At 35.3% G+C, this 21351-nt stretch overlaps 1 protein-coding gene across 1 annotated transcript in view; it reads left to right on the top strand.

The window, feature by feature from the left end:
* The window catches only part of LOC102430991 (cell adhesion molecule 2), a gene marked incomplete at its 3' end in the record, with an annotated part of 1034261 nt that overhangs the window by 568998 nt on the left and 443912 nt on the right, over positions 1–21351 (top strand). The window lies entirely within an intron of this gene.

The raw sequence follows: 21351 nt of genomic DNA on the forward strand, positions 1-21351 counted from the left end.
CTTCTGATATTTATTTTGCATCAGTTTGGGCTTTGTGTTTTTGCGTTTATGCTAACTATATTTTAACTAATATATAACTCATGAATGATTAATTGCCAAATTTAGATATAAACATTGGGGTAATTTCAATAATTGTACAGAACAATTCATCTCTTTTATTAAAATCAAAATCATTATTATAGAATTAAGTGCTAAAACTATAATTTCTTGCCAAACATTTTTTAAGTTAGCAGACACAAACACAGGTATGCCATCATTCAAACTTTTTACTTAAGATACTTTGCCAGATAATTTATCTAAAACAATATTTAAAAATGCATATTAATTATGGTAGTAAGAGAAATGTTTAACCAAGGGGATTTTTTTTCAGAGCTTGTATTTTAACCATGCTATGCATGTATAGTTGTAAACATATCTATTTTCTCTGGAAAAAAAACACACACATATCTACTTCTTTTTAAACAGAACAAGGTAGACAATATAAAGAATTCTTTATATTTAAACCCGTGTGTTTTTTTCACTTTTCAAATATATTTCCCCCATTAGACAATATCCCAGATTAGTCAAAACATTTGTCTTCATAGCTCTAGGGCCTCCCATGTTGTTTAAATGAGTTAATGAAAGAAAAAATAATTTTGTCCTTCTGTTTCCTTAGAAATATTGTATTTATGGGTTTAAACATATCAATAGTTTCTGATGATCTTAGATATGTAGCAAAGAAAGCTAATCAGTGTATCATTCTCTTAGGAATGATTTAACCAATAACCAATTTTAAACTCATGGCAATAACCAGATATGCAGTTACAAATAATTATTTCCTCGAATTTATTTAAGCTACAATTATTGTTTAGCCAAGTTACAGAAGTCTGCTTAATTGTGCCCTGGATGTGTATGTTTGCTCATTTTTAGACAGTAATGAGTCTTTTTTATTAATAGTAATCATTTCTAATATTTCCATTGAACTCAGTGTAAAAAATATTTGGACAGTATCTAATCTATGTGCCTTAAACATGTAGGTCAGAAAATAAGGTGCAAAGAGCCAGGCTGGAATAGCTCAGTGGTTAAGCATCAACTTACAGGAGGTCAGGGTTAGATTCCCCATCAGGGCACATGCCAGGTGGCAGGCTCCACCCCTAGTAGGGGGCGTATAGGAGGCAGCCCATCAGTGATTCTCTCTCATCATTGATGTTTCTCTCTCTCTCTCTCTCTCTCTCTCTCTCTCTCTCTGAAATCAAAAAACAAATACATTTAAAGAAAATAAGGTACAAAGAGGTAGAATCCTAGAGTTGTATTCATGGACACGCCCAAAATAGACAGTGTCAAGCACATATTGTCTTTTGTATTATATCCTTGTGCTCTCTATGACATATTACTTCCCTTGTTACTCACAAAATCATGAGTTGGTAAGGTAGGCATTATTAGATTTTTTTTCTCAAAATAGCTAATACCAGTGGTCAGCAAACTATGACTTTTTACAGAATTAGTTTCCTGACCCCTGATTTATACTATGTTATAAATAATGTGTATTCTATAAAGTGAAAGACACTTTAGTTCTGTGTAAGAAGTTTCTTAGCAAACCTTGTTTCAAAACAAGAGAGTACACTTTAAAAAGACAAACCCGTTTTCAACTTCCAGTTGCTTGAAAAGGTGACCTGAGAGGTGTTGAGGTGACAGTAAAAACCTTGATTAGAGTGAAGAAGAAGGGCTCTGGAATGAAAGAGTTCAAAGGGAAACTAAAATAATGATACAGAGGGAGGCTAGGAAACTGATATATTTTTATCTGAGGCTGTACAAGTTCATTGGGGACCAGGGAATCAGGTCAATGAGATATGTAAATTTCCTTGGTCTTGTTTTGAATTAAGAGGTGACTTATGTCAAGTAGTTCAGAACTAGAGACATTTTAAGACCTGAGAGCAAAGTAATAAAGTTGCTGAGCAGAATGGATTTTTCTGAACAAAAATGAAGAGCCTGATACTGAAAGGATATTGTGTGTTTATGTTGTCCCCCAAAAGTAGCTAGAGATCACTGCCCAAAGGAAGCTGAATTATTTTTATTTAAATTTTAACATTGATTGTATATATGTCACAAAGATGCTATGAATATGTTAAATAATTTTGGAATTGATGTTTTCATAAAGAATTGATTATTTTTGGAAACAGGCAAAACGAATAATGATCTTCTAAGTAAAGTTAAAAGACCATTGGACTAGAAATCAAGATCTGTCTGAGCCTAGGGGCCTAGGCAAATCTCTCACTCCCTGTTAGTGTTTCACATTTAATATGCTAGAACATATCTAAAGTTCCTTCAGTTATGATATTTGTGTATCCAAGGATCCAGGAAATGTGGGGATATATAAAAAAGACCCAATAAAGCAAAATGGAAATCACCATAAACTACAGTGACTATGCTGGAAACATAATGCCTGATGATATCATTATCACTATCATGGTGCAAATGACATTGCAATTCATATCCTGGGAGGCTACTGTGGTCTTGTTAGAAAATTGATATACTATTTAGCTATCCCTGGTGACTGCATTAAAAAAAAAAGTATAGACACAATTAGATGATATGTTTAAAGGATTTAAGTTACATCACTTGTTTTCAGCTTTTAAATATTATACCCATGTTTATAAGATGAAATTAATTGTGGTTTTCATTCACGAGAGCAGTAATCTGTACTGCATTAAAAGTTATGCTTTGTTAGCAATCCCATGTTTCTGAGAGGAGCATTGTGGACCGTGTGACAATAGCAAATAATTACATCAAAGTGAAAACTGAAGTAGAACCAGTCTATAGATAGGCTTCTGACTTCGGACACAGCCTGACACAGTTGCGATCATATTGTGTTTTGAACACAGTCTGGACATGTAGGCAATATTAAAATTAAAATGATCAGTCCATGAAATGCATCACTCCTAAAAATATATAGTGCTTAACTCATTATGAAATAATGGAGAATCTTATAATCTCACAGAGTGACAATCTTCTTATAATTATGGTAATAATAATTTTCAATATACCCTTTCAAAAAATCTAGGACAGTCTACAAATAATAAACAAAAATGAAGCAATCTGGGCTCACTGCCCAGATTATCACAAATATGTATAATGGAACAAATAAAGAAAATACATACTTATAAGCACAACTGACTCCATGAAGAAGAGAATTAAAAAAAAACAACACACAACACAGTAATTGGTCAAAACCATAGCAGAAAATAATTATAGGCCACTCATGAATCTTCTTTATAAAAAGCTACATGCCATCTGTAACTAAGATTTTTTTTTTGTTTAGAATTCTTCAGAATTCCTTTGAGGTAAATACAAAAGAAGTTACCTTTCTTCTGTATTTCCCCTATTTTACAGGGAGGAGAAATATTACTCAAAGAAATTGCAACTTACCTAAAATGTGCAAATATGCCTTAACTATTTTAATTGGAAAATCAGCATATTCTAATTAGAAATTCTACCTCTCAAAACAGACATTATGTGAAATGAATTGCATCTTTATTGGTAAATAGCAACCTAGAATTGTTATTTTAGGTGCATAAAATTGCCCAAAGTTGCTCTCTAATGTCCTATTAATGTGTCATTCTAGTTTATTGAACCACAAAACACTGTTGCTTTTTTTCTACTTTTAATTTAAAAAGTTTAAGAAAATATTATTTTTTAGCTTTTCCAAGTAAAAGATAAATAACCAATCAAACAAACATACCCTGTGTATTTAATAGTCAATTCACTTGGATTTTATTGTACAGTACTTTAACTTCCAGGTTTAGTTATTCTATGTGATCAGTTCAATTATTTTTGATAAATATATTTATTCTGTAAAAAACCACGAGTTTCTATTACATATCTAACACTGTGCTTCATGTTAGGGTAAAATAGCAAATATGACTTCTGATCTCATGGCATTAAAAAATAATGAATACAAGAATAATGACTCTGAAGAGGGTTCCATAATCTCTAGTCTAAAACATGCACTATAAAACACAGACTCCAAAGTAAATATATGATAATAAGCAGCTAATCATTTCACAAAATTAGAGTTTTAAATGTATCTTTTTCAAATTTATAATCCCAAATAAGGTAATATACTAATATTTCACACCTAAAACTTTGGGATGTCCAATTTCACAGCTCAGGTGATATTATCTACCTCTACTTAAAACCATCCCTCACCCATAGGAAGAGATTAAGGTGTCCTATACATTGGGCTCCTTTCTTAAATATGGAGATGCAGAGGAAGATAGAAAAATTTCAACTTTTAAGGATCATGATTCCAACAGCTTATTTAGCGATTTCTAGTTTACTAATATAAAGTAGAAAAGAGTAACTTCTAATTTCACCATAAACCTATTATTTGCTTACTAGAGGCCCAGTGCATGAATTCGTGCATGTGGGGGAGGGGGTCTGGCTGGCCCAGCCCCAATTGGGGCGGATCAGGGCTGGACCTGTCGGGAGGAGGAGATGGTGGGAGGTTGGCTGGCCAGGCTGGCTGGGGGGAGGGGCTGTGGGTGATTGGCTGATGGGCCATCACCCCAAATGGGGTGGGGAGGCCGATTGGGGGTCAGTGGCTGGGGGAAGGGCCATGAGAGGTTGGTCGCTCAGCCCCACTCCCAATAGGTTTGTGTGGGGGGGCCCACTGGGGGCGGAGCTGGCTGGGGGGATGGGTCAGAGGTGGTTGGCTGGCTGGCCCTGCCCCTGATCACCCCCCTACCCCAATCAGGGGCAGGGCCAGGAAAGGGTAGGGACTGCGGGCTGATTGGGGTGGTGGGGGCCCATTGGGGATGGGGCCACCCAGGGTAGTGGCTGCAGGATGTTGGCCAGCTGGCCCCACCCCTATTGGAGTGGGGCGGGCCAATCAAGGGCAGTGCTGGCTGGAGGGAGGGGCTGCAGTGTGTTGGCCAGCCGTCCCACCCTCCATCAGGGTGGGAGACGCCAATTGGGGTAGGGCTGGCTGGGGTGAGGGGCCGAGGGAGGTTGGCCACTAGCACCACCCCCTGATTGGGTGGTTCACTGGCTGCAGTGGGGATCACAGCGACCAGTTGTTCCAGCCGTTATGGCATCCTGGTTGCTGGCTTTTTATATATAGAGATAATTCATAGACATATGACATAAAATATATATATGACATGTAATCTGGAATATAATATGTAATTGATAGACATAGCATAATTCTTTAGACACTTCGTTATTTCCACTCCATTATTACTGAGCTGATTTAAACACACCTGTATTCTAACATTTCCTAGGCAAGTGAATATAGCATAATTGATACTGTGGTAGAACTGCATTTGTAGTAAGGATATTTCAAGATCTTTTGGGAAGTAATACAATTCAACAAAACTTTTGTTGATATCTTTTTATTTGATTCATTGTATGCTGGTAGCAGAAGAGAAATGGCAAACATAGATGTCTTCAACTCAATAAAAATGTACTTGCCACCAAGTCATTTGTAAAGGCTCTTTGGCTATGCAGTTTTGAACCCAGCTAGTTCCATTTGATTGAGTGTCACATTAATAAAGATCTCTGTGAAGTAAAGGAAAATAGAGGTTGTAATGAGAGTTGTGATTGTTTATTGGCCCTGTCTTATATTTTTCACTGCAAATTTCAATAAGTATTCCTTTGAAACTAACAGAATTTTTTTTTCTGTTTTAGGTAAGCACATTAATCATCCTTGGTATAATCAGACTGAATCAAGGTAAAGCAAGAAAAAGTAGTATAATTATATTTCATGTGAATGATCAATTTGTAAATATATGTGAAGTTTTGGGAAAAAATGGTCAAACCAATTTTCTTTTTGAAAATACCTGTGGAAAATCTAAGTGTTCAGTTTCTTGTTTGTCTTAATGTCTGATGACAATGCCATAAACTTGCAGTACTTGAAATTGTTTATCATATGGAGTATTAATGATATTTATTAACTTTTAAAGAGGAAAATGCAAATCAGAGTAGATTTTAAATATAAAACAATTTTTGTCAATATGCAAGTTAATATTTTGCAACACATATGGGGTTTAAAAATAAACTGAAACATAGCAAAACAGTGATTTTCAAATACCAGGAGATACTTATACCTATTGTTTTTAAAAAATACATATTTTTTAAACACATACTTTTAACTAGAAAAAAACAGTGTTATTAATCAGTGTTGTTTATTATTCTAAAGATAAGTTATCAACATATCTGAAATAAACTTCTCTATAAATTATATTAATCATTTTCCAGTAGAATATGCTACAGTCTATAAAATTCATACTATTGCTTTTTCTATAATAAATCAAATAAGAGTTAAATATGATGTTTTGGTATACACAACTGAAAGAGCCAAATGTAATCATAGTTTTGAGGGACTATATGTTCTAAAATTTTCTGGACATATACAAAACACTTAAATTAATTTGCTCATAGAAAATATTTGTTCCAATTTCTAATATTTTTAAATTGCAAAATAAAATAAGAGTAGTTATAATTTGTTTAAATTTAGCCTACTTCTTTGACTTTTACATTGAAGGCCTGAGAATTCCAGTTTGTAGATGTACATTCTTTATAGGTAGGCATTTGTAAGGACACATAATGAAATTTATTTCCTTTAGGAACAAAGACAACAAATGGTGGTTCAGGAACTTAAATGGCTTTAGAATTTAGTAGTTTTGAGCCTGGAATCACTGGAAGGGATAGTGAAGGCTCATTGTTTCAGAAAAGGACAAAGTACGTTTAATTAGAAGAAGAGCCATCATCGTTCATTACAATGGTTTGAAAGTAAATAATTTTCTAATGATACAGCAAGGGCCTTCTCCTTTCTCCAAATATGCAATTGAACCACATCTTTAGTAAGTAGAGAGGCTGAATTTTACTTGCAATTTTTTTAATAATCATGCTAAAGATATGGTTTATTTTTCTGAATGTCATAATTTGCTGGTAACTTTAAATTAAAATATTGTATGGATGTGAATATGATGCACCTTTATAGCAGTGAATTGAGAAGAGAGAAGGCTTGTTTGACTATTGTTTGACTTTATTTTTGCCTTTTTTTGCTTTAATGTGATTCATTGGTACTCTTTGTTCAGTGTGCGTTGTTTTAATTAGGAACTAATATTAATGGATTAAATTAAGCTTTCTTTCTGTTAGCATAAATGTCTATAATGTAAGCAAGTATGAGAATCTTTCTAAATGCTTTGCAATTGTGTGTTTCTCTCAAAAGATTTAGTAACAGTATGTGTTTGAGTGAATATTGTAGTTTCTTCTTAATATTGTATATTAAGAAGAAAAAGTTCAAAAATTTGTCAATATACCACCTATTTATAATGAGAATGAACTATATATAATTTTAAAGACATATACTTTCAAAACTTCTCTGACCTCAATATTGAGTATTTTGACATGTTGTTTCATATTAAAAAACCTAAAATTCAAGTGAAGAATCTCATGTTTTTATTAAATAAACCTTAAACAGAAAATAATTTATTTTAAATTCTGTTGATGAAAAATATATTTAAAGTACATTAGCATGCCTGGCTGGTGTGGTTCAGTGGTTGAACATAGACCTAAGAACTAGGAGGTCACTGTTAAATTCCTGGTGAAGGCACATGCCTGGGTTGTGGGCTAGATCCCTAGTGTGGGGCATGCAGGAGGCAGCTGATGAATTATTCTCTCTCATCATTGATGTTTCTATCTCTCTCTTCCTCTCTGACATCAATAAAATATATTTTTTAAATACGTTAGCATAGTCTCCCTTTAACTATGTAGTTAGAAATAGTTTAATCTTTCTTTGATGACTGCAAATTATGTCGTATATCAGAATCTATTGTAATAAATGGCCTAATAAAACATCATAAGACTGAAAGATACGTATATCTATGTATATAAAAGCCTAAGCCACCAAATGACTGAACAACCGGTCGCTTTGATGAGCACTGACCACCAGGGGGCAGATGCTCAATGCAGGAGCTGCCACCTGGTGGTCAGCACATTCCTACAGCCAACCTCCTGCGGCCCATGCCTCCACTGGCCAACCTCCCGTGGCCCTGATTGCCAGCCAGGCCATGAGACCCCACCCATGCACAAATCCGAGCACTGGGCCCTTAGTATATGTGTGTGTGTGTGTGTGTGTGTATGTTTACAAAAACAAAATGTATAAACATAAGCAAACAACAATAACACAAATTCTTAGTCATCTCATACAACAGCTTATTTTATTTTCATTTGGCATTTTCTCCTAAATGAAAAGGCATTTTCTCCTAAATGAAAAGCAGAACAAATTTTTTAGCATTTATTGTAAGTTGGATTCTAACTAATTGATACTTTACTTAATGGTAAAATGAGAAAAAAATCCAGACTGTATGATAGATGTGTCTTGTCCATTTGAGGCTATACTTTGAATATGAACATCCAAAGATGACTGTGTAAGTCTAAGATTGATAGTTATTTAATTTAGAAACATTTGTTGTTGTTTAATATACTCCAAGCAAATGCTCTTCCTTAAAATTCAACACACAATTTGATTTACCTTCATGACATAGGAGCTCAGCATAAGAATACTATTGCCATTGATGCACAGGCTATAATCAATAGTTGTGTGTGTCTTTGGTCAAGTAAATGTCTATAGCCTTGGTCATACATAATTAACATTAATAAGAACAGTAATGGGCAAACTCTTTAATTCCTTTACTCAGTATATTGACATACCCAAACATAGGGTCTTTCATGTTTAAGGGCATGTCGAGTTATTTTTTCAATTAGAAATCCTTTCTTTTAGTGCTCTTTGAGAATTAATAAAAGCACAACAATATATGTTATCAGAATGGTGTTCTTTCTTATGTTGGTCATAGTGTTTCAAACATTTCATATTATACAGAGCGTTGCAATGAGAAAAATACCTAGAGACAGACACTACTGTTTATTTGATCTCTAGTCATGTTTTGTAATATTCTGAAACACAATGAAAACCAACATAATTGTAACTGGATTACACTGTTTCATGATTTATATTGAGTTATATAAGGATTTAAGATACATATAAGAGTGATCATCCTGAGGATTAGAGAGTTCTACTCAAGGGTTTTTATGGACAGAAAATATCTATGAAAACAAAGCAAGGGTGAGTTTGTCCTAGGTAAAATATGAAAAGTCAAAAAATGCCATAATAGTGATTATGTGTATTGTAATTCCAAGGTGACCTGATGTCCTATAATGGTATATGAATCAGATGTATTTTTTCTAAGGATTTTTTTTTTGCTCATTGTTAACAATCCAGTGATATCTTGTGACCTTTTCTATGCAAATATGAACAATTTGAGGCTATCACAATCTCTCATGCATTGCTCCTTAAAGGGACAGGCTTTATTGCTTTTATAGTATCACTTTTTTTATTTTATTGTTTTATTGCTTAAAGTATTACAAAGAGTATTACATATGTCTCCTTTTTTTTCCCGCCCTTGACAATTCCCTGGCCTCCCCTACCCCCCAGTGTCTTATGTCCTTCATTACTTATAATATCATCTTTGAAGCTTGAAATTAACTTTTATTTCTTTACCATTTTAACCTTTCCTGTTTTGGTAAGCATTAATTTTACTTTTCCAATGAAGGTCTAGGGGGTTTCATGCAACATAGATATAATTAAATATGATAAAGTACATCTTTATTACTTTACTAGGGGGAGGGGTCTCTCAGCATGGCCTGCGGATATCAGGTCAAAACCAGCAGTCTAATGCCACCTGTTGCTCCTGCCTGCCGCTTCCACTCATCCTGGCCCCTCTGCGCCTGCCATGGGCTCACCCCCAGTCAGTCTGGATCGAGAGAGGTGGTGGCTACAGTGTTCTTTTCCAGCTGTGATCCCTGCATCTGGCGCCTATAGGTCAGCTGAGCAGCACTCCCGCTGTGGGAGCGCACTGACCACCAGAGGGCAGCTCCTGCATTGAGAGTTTGCCCCCTGGTGGTCAGTGCATGTAATAGCGACTGGTCAACTGGTTGTCAGGTCGCTCAGGCTTTTATATATATAGACTAGAGGCCTGGTGCACGAAATTTGTGCACAGGAGGGGGGGTTGTCCCTCAGCCCAGCCTGCACCCTCTCCAATCTGGGACCCCTCGGGGGATGTGCACCGGGATCGGGCCTAAACAGGCAGTCGGACATCCCCCTCTCAATCAAGGACTGCTGGCTCCCAACCACTCACCTGCCTGCCTGAATGATTGCCCCTAACCACTCTGCCTGTCAGCCTGATCAATGCCTAACAGCTCCCCTGCCAGCCCGATCGCCCTCAACTGCCCTCCCCTGCTGGCCTGGTCACCCCTAACTTCCCTCCCCTGCTGGCCTGGTCGCCCCTAACTGCCCTCCACTGTTGGCCTGATTGCCCACAACTGCCCTCCTCTGCTGGCCATCTTGTGACCACATGGGGGCAGCCATCTTGTGTGAGGGTGTGATGGTCAATTTGCATATTGCCTCTTTATTATATAAGATTGTATTCATCACATTCACTGAAAGAGAAGCATGCATTTATTTTCCATGGAGATCAATCAAAGATGTACTATTCTTTTTCACATGGAAACTAATGACAGTTTAACAGTTATTACCTTTTGGATTTTCTTTTCCTATTTAAGTGTTTTGTTCTATTTTGTTTTGTTTTGTTTTGGCACAGGTTGAATATGTCATCCCATCCTTAAAGTCAAATGTATTGTTATTTACATATGCTCCTATTACTGCTGAGTTATGAGGCAATGGCAATGCATATTTTCTATTCTAAAAATAAAATAAGGCAATTTAGCCTTTGTGTTCTTAAAATTAGAAAATGGTGGAAGCTTTCATTTTTAAACAGCACAACATTTTCATTCTCATTGTGGAAAGAAAATAAATATAATTGTGATAAGTATAATTAATCACTTTAAAGTTTCAAATGGGCAGTGGATGTACATTCATAAGAAAATTTTAATAATATTCATGATCATTCTGGCTTCATTCCCACAGTCCTCACATGTTTGAAGCTATTATGTAAATAAACAACTTGTGGTCAAATTTGACCCATGTGGCAGTCTTCTATTCCATTTCCTTTTGTGAACCCCTTAGTTAACATAGTACTTGGCATATTTTTATGAATTTATGAATACTTTTGCAGTAGCTTTATAAATATATGTATATATGCATTTATCAATTTGTTAGATTATTTTGTAATATAAAGAAAGGTGCTATATTAAGTGCATGTGAGATTTTATACAATATAAATATAATGAGATTTCACAATTATTTATTAAACATTATCTATCTTAAACTCCTTAAGTAAGGCAAGGGAGATAGGTATGTTGATTGGTAGATAGATAGATAGATAGATAGATAGACAAAAAAGAATGACCTTCTTTAAAAATAATGGATTAATATCACAGTATCTTTTTTCCTTTCCCCATTCCATCTTTTTAACTTATTTTTCCCTTAAAATCTAGATTCCCAAATCATCAATATATTTACTCATTTTTTCTATTACACAACACAGATAATAGTTTTAAAATTATAACATAAATACTGCTGCTAATTAAAGTTCAGATTTCTTTGTAGTTATCTTTGTACTTAGGATATACCCCATCAAGAAGTCAGAAGCCAGAGTCCTGTGGCTGAAGTTCATTTAATTGATTACTTTATTTGTGTGCTTATATAATTTTTTTAATTTTATATTTCAGCTACAATTGACATTCAATATTGTTTTGTATTAATTTCAGTTGTATAGCATATTGGGTAGGCTATTATGTAATTTATAAGGTAATCCACTGATAATCTAAGTATCCATCTAAGACCATACACAGCTATTACAATATTATTGACAACTAGAGGCCCAGTGCACGAATTTGTGCATGGGTGGGGTCTCTCTGCCTGGCCAGCAATTGAGGCCTATCGGGGGGCCAGCCTGCTGGGGGGAGGGACCACAGGAGATTGGCTGGCCGGCCCCCTGTTCGGGGCCATGGGAGGTTGGCTGTGGGAGCTCACTGACCACCAGGGGCAGCTCCTGAATTGAGTGTCTGCCCCCTGGTGGTCAGTGTGCATCATAGCAACTGGTCAACCGGTCGTTCCAATCTTTTGTTCTTAATGGTTGCTTAGGCTTATATATATATAATTTCTTACACTGAAATTTACATCTGCTGACTAATTTGTAACTACCAATTTATACTTCTTAATACCTTCCCTTTTTATTTTTATTCCTTCCCTCTGGAAACCATCAAAGTGAAATCATATGGCATTTGTCTTTCTCTGTCTGACATATTTCACTTAACATAATACCCTCTAGGTCTTTACATATAGTTGCACATGATATAAGTTCATTCTTTTTTATGGCTGAGTAATATTCCTTTATATATATGTACTACTTCTTTACCCACTTGTCTATTGAGGGCCACTTGTGTTACTTCCATATCTTGGTTACTGTAAAATAATACTAGAATGAACATAGGGGTGCATATATCTTTTTTAATTAGTGTTTTGGATTTCTTTGCATATATGCTCAGGAGTGGAATTTATTCAATTTCCCCAACACTATTTATTGAATAGACTTTCTTTACACCTTTGTATGTTCTTGCTTCCTTTGTCATATATTAATTATCTATTGCTGATTTATTTCTAAGATCTCTATTCTATGCTATTGATCTATATGTCTGTTTTTATGCCAGTACCATGTTGTTTTGATTTATTGCCTTGTAGTATAGTTTGATATCAGGGAGTGTCATACCTTCCTCTTTGTTCTTTCTTTTTTTTTAAGATTGTTGTCTCTATTCAAAGTCTTTTATAGTTTTATATAAATGTATATATATATTTATAGTTTTATATAAATTTTATATTATTTGTTCTGTTTCTGTGAAAATCATCATTGGTATTTTGATAGGTATTGCATTGAATCTATAGATTGCTTTTTGTAATATGGAAATATAATGGTGTTATTTTTTCTATGTCTATTAAGCCAGCCATTGAAAAAGCCTTGGGCAGTATGCAAGTTTCCTAAGGCAGATTCTCAGGGACTCACCAGGTAGGGGCAAGTGGTTTTCACCAGGTTAATACAGCTTCAAACTTGTTGCCAGTTCTGGGTCTGAGGCCACTCAGCAAGTCTCAGGGTACACTGAAGCCAACCACTGTCTGCCTGGGGCCCTTGCAATGTGGCTGGGTCTCAGGAAGTCCTCAGAGCGGAGCTAGTAGAGTTCACCAAGCTAAAGCAGATTAAGAAATGGCCATGTAGAAGGAAGGCCTAACACAGGAAATGTTGCACCTGTGGGCTATATGGGAAGACAACCCTTGCTCTAAAGCAGCAAAACTCAGTTTCTCTCTATGAGTATCTGACACTGCCCCCCAAGCTTTACTGGAATTCTGAAGAGCTTTTCAAGGATGGAGGCAACTGGGACCCAGGCTTCCTACTGTTAGCAGAGTCCCCAACCCTTTGACAGTTGTCCTTGACCCCAGGTAGTTATCAGGGAAGCACTAGTGTAGTTCACCAGGCTAATGTCTTGTGGGAGGAGGGCCATGTTGAAGAAAGATGATGCCCAAGGACCATGAAGTAGGAGGACTCAACAGAGGGACATTAGAGACTGTCCTTCCAGCCCTCACCCAAAGCTATACTCTCAGCCTTTCTCTGTGTCACTCTGGCACCACCCAGCCTTTGTCCCACTGCTGGAGCCCAGGGTGAGTACCTGCATCCAGAGCTTGTGCATTGTCTCTTTAGGAGGACACCTGGGTTTCCAGCAGTCTTTCCTCTCATCGGGATGGTCGGAGGAATCCCTGCTGATTTTCATAGCCACATGTTATGTGGGCACCTCTTCCTGGTTCTGGTACTCTGGGCTGGGGAGCCTAATATTGGGCTGAGATCCCTTCTCCGTCTACAGCTGAGATATCCCTCCAGATTAGCAATCGCCACATGTAGTTGCAGAGCCAGCCCATTCTAGTCTCCACCCCTCCTACCAGTCTTGAAGTATGTGTGTGTGTGTGTGTGTGTGTGTGTGTGTGTGTGTGTGTGTGTGTGTGTTTGCATAGCCTTGGATATATGACTTCTGTTCCGTTAGTCTTCAGTTGGTTATCCAGGTTAATTGTTCTATACTCGAGTTGTAATTTTGATGGGGTTATGAAACGAGGTGAGTGCAACTTGGACCTTCGCAATTTCAGTCTTTTCAGATTACCACAGATTTTTAGAAATGCAATCATTTGATCCAAATATTAGTTTTCTTAATAAGCAGTTAATAGTATAGCTTTGTTTTTCTATTCTAGAACCTATACCAGGTTCTTGAAATACGCAAGGAAGAAAGCATGGAATCTGTTCTCAAAGTCATGATCTAATTCTGGAATGAAAGATAAATATCTGAAGGCTTTATTTATAAAACTGAGATTAAAAAAAGGTCTTTTATTTATAAAAATGACATGGTCTGATTGGGGATAGTAACTTCTAAAAAGACAAAAATACTTTATTTTAAAAATTCTACTACTAGAATTGTAGCATTGAGGTACTTTTTATTTTTAGTGATTTGACATTGGAAACCAAATAAATGCATGAATTAAATTAAAATTATTTTTAACAACATTTACAGTATATTTTTTGCCCAAAACTATTTTTATTCCCTTTTTAAAACTCATATTGCAGAATGATTGTTTTCTAATATTCCTGTGAAGACTGTCATTATTACTCATATATAATCCTCTAACAATATATTAGTGGACAGACAACTAGACCACTCTGCTTATTCTAATTAAAAATAATGCTTTTAGAATAATTCTATAGGATTACAAGCATAGATACAGAATTACCCAGTCTCTGAATTCAAGAAAAATAATGATAGTGTGATTTTAAAAAATATATTCACACTTAAATTTCTATTTGACTTCCTTTGCTACATAAACCAATTTTAGAGTTATTTCCCATAATATTATTGATTCTAAGATCAATATATGGTTAGCATTAATGTTTAGAGTTTTAGAGCTATTCAAATGAATCAATTGTTATTTTAATACACAGACTATTAAAATATTTTAAAATATTTTAACCACTTTAGGATTTATATACTTAAACTATACTAAAAATAACATTTTCCTCAACTCATATGCTTTCACCATTAAAAATACAAAAACAAAAACTTTTACTATGAATTTTTTCTACTCCACGTGATATTACCATTGGGACTCCACTTTAATCCACATGTTTAATCTCAGCTGAAAAATATACCTTCTCTATTCCAGCCTACTTATTTAAAAGTTTTATTAGGAAACTTTGTCAATATTGTTAGAATTACATCATCATCATCATTGTAATAACCTTACAAACAATACTATTTATATTTTACTCTAATATCTATTTTTTTTTAGACTTTTCATTTCGTCTTTTAGCTTCAGTTATCCAAATAATATTAAGAAAGATTTCCAAACACCTTTTCCATTTACTTAATAAAAAGTTTTAATGACAACTAAAATAATAAATGGTAAATTATTTAGAAAAGAGTTTATATACTGCATGCAGCCCATTTTCAAACAGTGAGCAGAATTATATTGCTGAGCCTAATATCATTTCTCACTTATTATGTAAGCTCTGATTCAACCACTGAGTCAAGTTATTTATTTTGGGAGAAGGGATGTTACCAGGCATATGATGAATTCAGTGTTCATTTTGTTCCTATTTGATAGCACTCTTAATGATAGCAAATTTACAAGGTTCTAACTGTTTTAAAAGACAAATGCATAACTATAAACACAATATAGTTAAGTATTCTATATTTTTAAGAATCAACCTTTCTTCAGTATCTGATTACATGTTCTACATTTCTTGCTGAGCCTTCAACAAAAGAATCTTTAACATCCATATTCCTAACCAACATTCTGTTTAAAATAGTCTAGGTTTGCCCTAACCGGTTTGGCTCAGTGGATAGAGCGTCAGCCTGCGGACTCAAGGGTCCCAGGTTCGATTCTGGCCAAGAGCATGTACCTTGGCTGCGGGCACATACCCAGTAGGGAGTGTTCAGGAGTCAGCTGATCAATGTTTCTCTCTTATGGATGTTTCTGACTCTCTGTCCCTCTCCCTTTCTCTCTGTAAAAAAAAAAATCAATAAAGTATATTTAAAAATAATAATAAAATAGTCTAGGCTTTCAATATTAAATGCCTCCAAGTACTTTCAGCTAGCCACTACTCATTATCACAATTCAAAGTCCCTTCCACATTTTTAGGTACATACTGCAACACACCTTACTTCCAGGTATCAAAATCTGTGTTAGTTTCCTGTGACTGCTCTAATGAATTGTCACACACTTGTTGGTGTTTAGACCAACAAAAATGTACTCTCCCACAGTTCTAGAGGCCAAAGTCTGAAATAGTATTACTGGGCCCAAATCAGTGTCAGGCATGCCTGCCACCTCGAAGGTTTTAGGCATGTACCTCTTCCTGGTCTTTTCCAAATTCTGGTGGCTGCTGACGTTCTTTGGTCTGTGACTGCATCACTCCAGTCTCTGCCTCTATGATCATTTCTCTTCTCCTCCTTTCCATATATCAACTCTTGCTTGTCCTTCTCTCATAAAGACACTGCAATGACACTTAAGAGGCACCAATATAATTCAGGATAAAATCTCTGCCTCAAGATCCTCAATTTAATCACATTAGAAAAGGCTTATTTTTCTCATAAAGGAACTTTAACAGGTTTCAGATATTTAGGATTATTTTTAGGGGCATTTTTCGGCCTACTACAGGAAGCTCTTAGAAATCTGCCTACCACTTTCTGTAACTAATAAAGTTGTATTATTTCCTTTTCAGCATACTTCAGGAATATTTATAAAATTATTAAATTCACTGCATATTATATGATGTAACTATATTATGAATATACCTATAACGTAACATTAGGCAACAGTCTAGGCATGCTAGATACTTTTCATCGCCTTGGTCAATTCTGATTGGATGATAGTCCTCTATTTAGAAGCGATTTTAATCCACATCTAGGCTAATTTTGAAATAGTGATGTACATAGGGGTTGTTGTATTAGCATCTCATATTTGTCTTTTACAGTAGCCTATGGTAATAAAAGATTTCTGGTGATAATTAGATAAAATAAAGAATAAGAAATAAATATGTATTTAAGCAATGTCTTCCCCTTAAAGTTAATATTTGATTTTCTTCTATTTAATATCACTGACTCCTTTTATAAAATGGTATTGGATTTTATTATCAGCTAATTATTTACTAAATTGTATTTTTTCCATAATCTCATATTAATGTTTTTATCATATACTAGAGGCCCTTCGATCCAAGGCCCCTCCCCTCCCCTCTCTCTGTGTGGTTTGGGCGCGAACTCTGGGCTCGCGTTGCTGGGTGACTCAGCCAGCATCCCACCCCGGCCACTATGGGCTCTGCCATCTTTGTCACGGATTGACGGTTAATTTATATATTGCTCTTTTATTAGCTAGGATAATCTGGCTCTTCCACTAAATAGATCTGTGGCTAGCTTTTATCTTCATCTTAGAATAGTACCTACCTTGCTTATTTATTATAAAAATGCAATACTATATGACATATTTTTATTAGTGTGGGTCAAGCATTAATATTTTGTTGCTAAATTTACTTGCTTCATTGACATGCTAATAAGCAAGACATCAATTCCTACATGTTTTTGAGGAGTTAAAGTCCTATGGAGAGCTTAGGCTATAAGTTGATTAAAATTTAGTGTAGGCCTTGCCATACGTTCAGTTGCTTGGAATATAATCCTGAGCACCAATGGGTAGTGGGTTTGATCCCTGGTTAGGGCACATACCCAGATTGTGGGATCTATCCCTGGTGTGGGTGCATGTGGGAGGCAGCCAATCGGTGTTTCTTTCTCACATCCATGCTTCTCTCTCTCTCTCTCTCTCTCTCTCTCTCTCTCTCTCTCTTTTGTCTCTCTCCCTCTCCCTCTCCCTCTCCCTCTCCCTCTCCCTCTCCCTCTCCCTCTCCCTCTCCTTCTCCCTTTCCCTTTCTCTTTCTCTCTAAAATTCATGAAAAGATATATTCGGGTGAGGATTTAAAAAAATTCAGTATAAACACAAAAAACAGCATTAATTTATAGAATTAAAGTAAACCCATAGTAGCTTGATTTTCTATTTGGAGAAAATACTACATAACTTGTCAAAGTTACTGGTACTATTTTAAATATGAAAAGAATTTAAAGAAAGCAATGCAGTACAGGTTTTTTTTACACCCACTGAATTTGGAAATTGTATAATGAAAGAAGGTTCTGCATTACTGAGTTAAAAATGAAAAAAAATATATTATAAAACAGAACATGTGTTTTATTAACAATTAATGTTAATTTTCTCAATGATATGCACTGTTAACAGCACTATTATTCCTAAAGATGTATGTGAAATATCTATATATTTATTCATTTTAATTTCCTGTGCATGACATAGTTACTCAATGTGGTTAATGAAATGACAATGTTACAGATATAAACTTTAACTCTTTCATTTGGAACTAAGAGTGAACAACATTATCTGTAAATTTTCTATATATAGTTCCAAAGACTTTCATCAAGTCTATTTTTAAAGAAAGGAGTCAAAACATTATTATATAGCATTTATTAAAGTTTGTAATCCACATAGTATCCTTTGTTTAATATATGAATAACACAAATATAAAATAAACATATTTTTGAAGATGTGGTGCAACATTCAAAATATCCCAAAATCTGAAGAAAAGTGGATACATTAGGACAGGTTCTACATGATTGTATTTTCTGCTTAACTTGGGACGTACTACAGGTGCATATTATTATTATTATTATTATTATTAATTTTATGGAAATTCATTATATAACTTAACTAAAACAACTGTAATAAATGGGCTCTTTTTGAGGATTAAGACTTTTCCCTCCAGGACTATATACCCATACATGTGTGAGTAAAAGTTGGGTTACAGTTGTGAGTACACAAAATGCAGAGTTAATGTTTATATGATTATTTATTAATTATTTTCATATAAACAACTGTAAACCTATTTTTCATATAAATAGCTATAAACCTATTTTTATCCACCCCTGTATATAAAAGCTTCCTAAGACTTAGCCAACTATATCCACTGTTTTACACTCAGTACTATTGGCTGCTTCTGGCTACATGCTTATTTAAGTTGTTTGCATTTAAGTGTGACGGTTTAGGGCAAGCTTTTATGTTTGCGTCTTTCTTTGTTGAAACAAAGCACTGTTTAGGATATGTTTGCTTTAAAGTTTATAAGCATGTGACTTCCACTGAAAGTGATTCCTTTCTGTAAATTAATATTTTGGAAATAAAAAAGTAATTAAAGATTAACAAAAGTAAGCAAATTGATTTTGAAGCATCTTAATTATTATTTGAAATATAATGGGTATATAAAATAACCAATCTGCAGAAAACTTAAAACCCTGTAGCTAATTCAAATGCTAAGGCAGTTCATAGAATTTGTTCACATTTGACAGGGAGGTAATTGTGTCAGAGAGTTTAAGATACTTTTAAAAAATTTATCTTTATTGTTGAAAGTATTACAGATGTCCATCTTTTTTCCCCCCCTTTGACTCTCATCCACCTTGAACCCTCCACTCCTAGGCCTTGATCACGTTATTGTCTGTGTCTATGGGCTATGCATATATGCATATAAGTTCTCCAGTTCATTGCCTCCCCATCAACCCCACCACCCCTGCTTTCCCACTAAAATTCATCAGTCTGTTCCATGCTTCTATGTCTCTGAATCTATTTTGTTCATCAGTTTATTTTGTTCATTAGATTCCCCAAATGAGTGAGATCATGTGATACTTATCTTTCTCTAACTAGTTTATTTCGCTTAGCATAATGCTCTCCAGGTCCCTCCATGATGTCTCAGGTAGTAAGAGATCCTTCCTTTTTAGACCTCCATAGTATTCCATGGTATAAATGTACCATAACTTTTTTCCAGTTTTTTCTTTTAATTTATCTTTATTGTTGAAAATATTACAGAGTGTCTTCTCCCCCCTTTACCATAACTTTTTTATCCACTCATCTACTGAAGGGAACTTGGGCTGTTTTCAAGTCTTAGCTATTGTAAATTGTACCACTATGAATATAGGGGTGCATATATTATTTCTGATTGATGTTTCAGGTTTCTTAGGATATATTCCTAGAAGTGGGATCACTGGGTCAAATGGGAGTTCCATTTATAATATTTTTTGAGGAAACTCCAAACTGTTTTTCACAGTGGCTGCAACCAGTCTGCATTCCCACCAGCAGTGAACTAGGGTTTCGTTTTCTCCATATCCTAGCCAACACTTGCCCTTTGTTGATTTATTAATGATAGCCATTCATTGTTATTTTAATTTGCATCTCTCAGATGATTAGTGACTTAGAGAATTTTTTCATGTCTTTTGGCCTTCTGTATGCCCACTTTGGAGACGTGTCTATTTAGGTCATATGCCCGTTTCTTAATTGGGTTGTTTGTCTTCCCTTTGTTAAGTTGTATGAATTCCTTACATATTTTGGAAATTACCCCATTATCAGATGTATCATTGGCAAATACATTCTCCTATGCAGTTGGTCCCCCTTTCTTTTTGTTGGAGTTTAAGCGATTTATGAACGGTCATTCAGAAAACCAGGAAAGGAGAAGGAAATGACAAAAAATACTGTCACGGTACACAAGAAGTTGAAAAGAATGTTGCATTGAACCACTCATACTGATGGGGAGATAAGCCCTCCCCCTAAGGCAGTGATGGCGAACCTATGACATGTGTGTCAGAGGTGACACGCGAACTCATTTTTTTGGTTGATTTTTTTCTTTGTTAAATGGCATTTAAATATATAAAATAAATATCAAAAATATAAGTCTTTGTTTTACTATGGTTGCAAATATCAAAAAATTTCTGTATGTGACACGGCACCAGAGTTAAGTTAGGGTTTCTCAAAATGCTGACACGCCGAGCTCAAAAAGTTCGCCATCACTGCCTTAAGGGTTGTGGCTCCAGGAGAAGCAGTGAAAATCCCTGGGCCAGAGTATCCCAGTGATCTTCATTGGTCCAGGGCATGCAAATGGTCTTCAGAGGTCTCTGAGTGAGTGATTGTGGTTTGGGGAAAGTATCCCATTTTTGTTAAAGACAATTTTTTTGGGGGCCTCTTTTACATTTTTATAGATTTTTCATCTATTCTCTCCTACTTAATCTCTGCTTACTTCTCTATTCTGTTCACTCATTCAGGTTTTACTGACTTTCTTTTATCTATCCAGCAGTATGTCAGTATCTTATGCTCTCCCTCGCCTGTTTCTCATCTCCTTAATTCCCTCTCTATCCCTGGCACACGTGTACACACACACACACACACACACACACACACACACACACCTTGTCCAATTATATATTAATGTAATCACTTGATAATCTGAAAAT

The sequence above is a fragment of the Myotis lucifugus genome, unplaced genomic scaffold (genome assembly GCF_000147115.1).
Source record: "Myotis lucifugus unplaced genomic scaffold, Myoluc2.0 scaffold_339, whole genome shotgun sequence".
Taxonomy (NCBI): Eukaryota; Metazoa; Chordata; class Mammalia; order Chiroptera; family Vespertilionidae; genus Myotis; species Myotis lucifugus.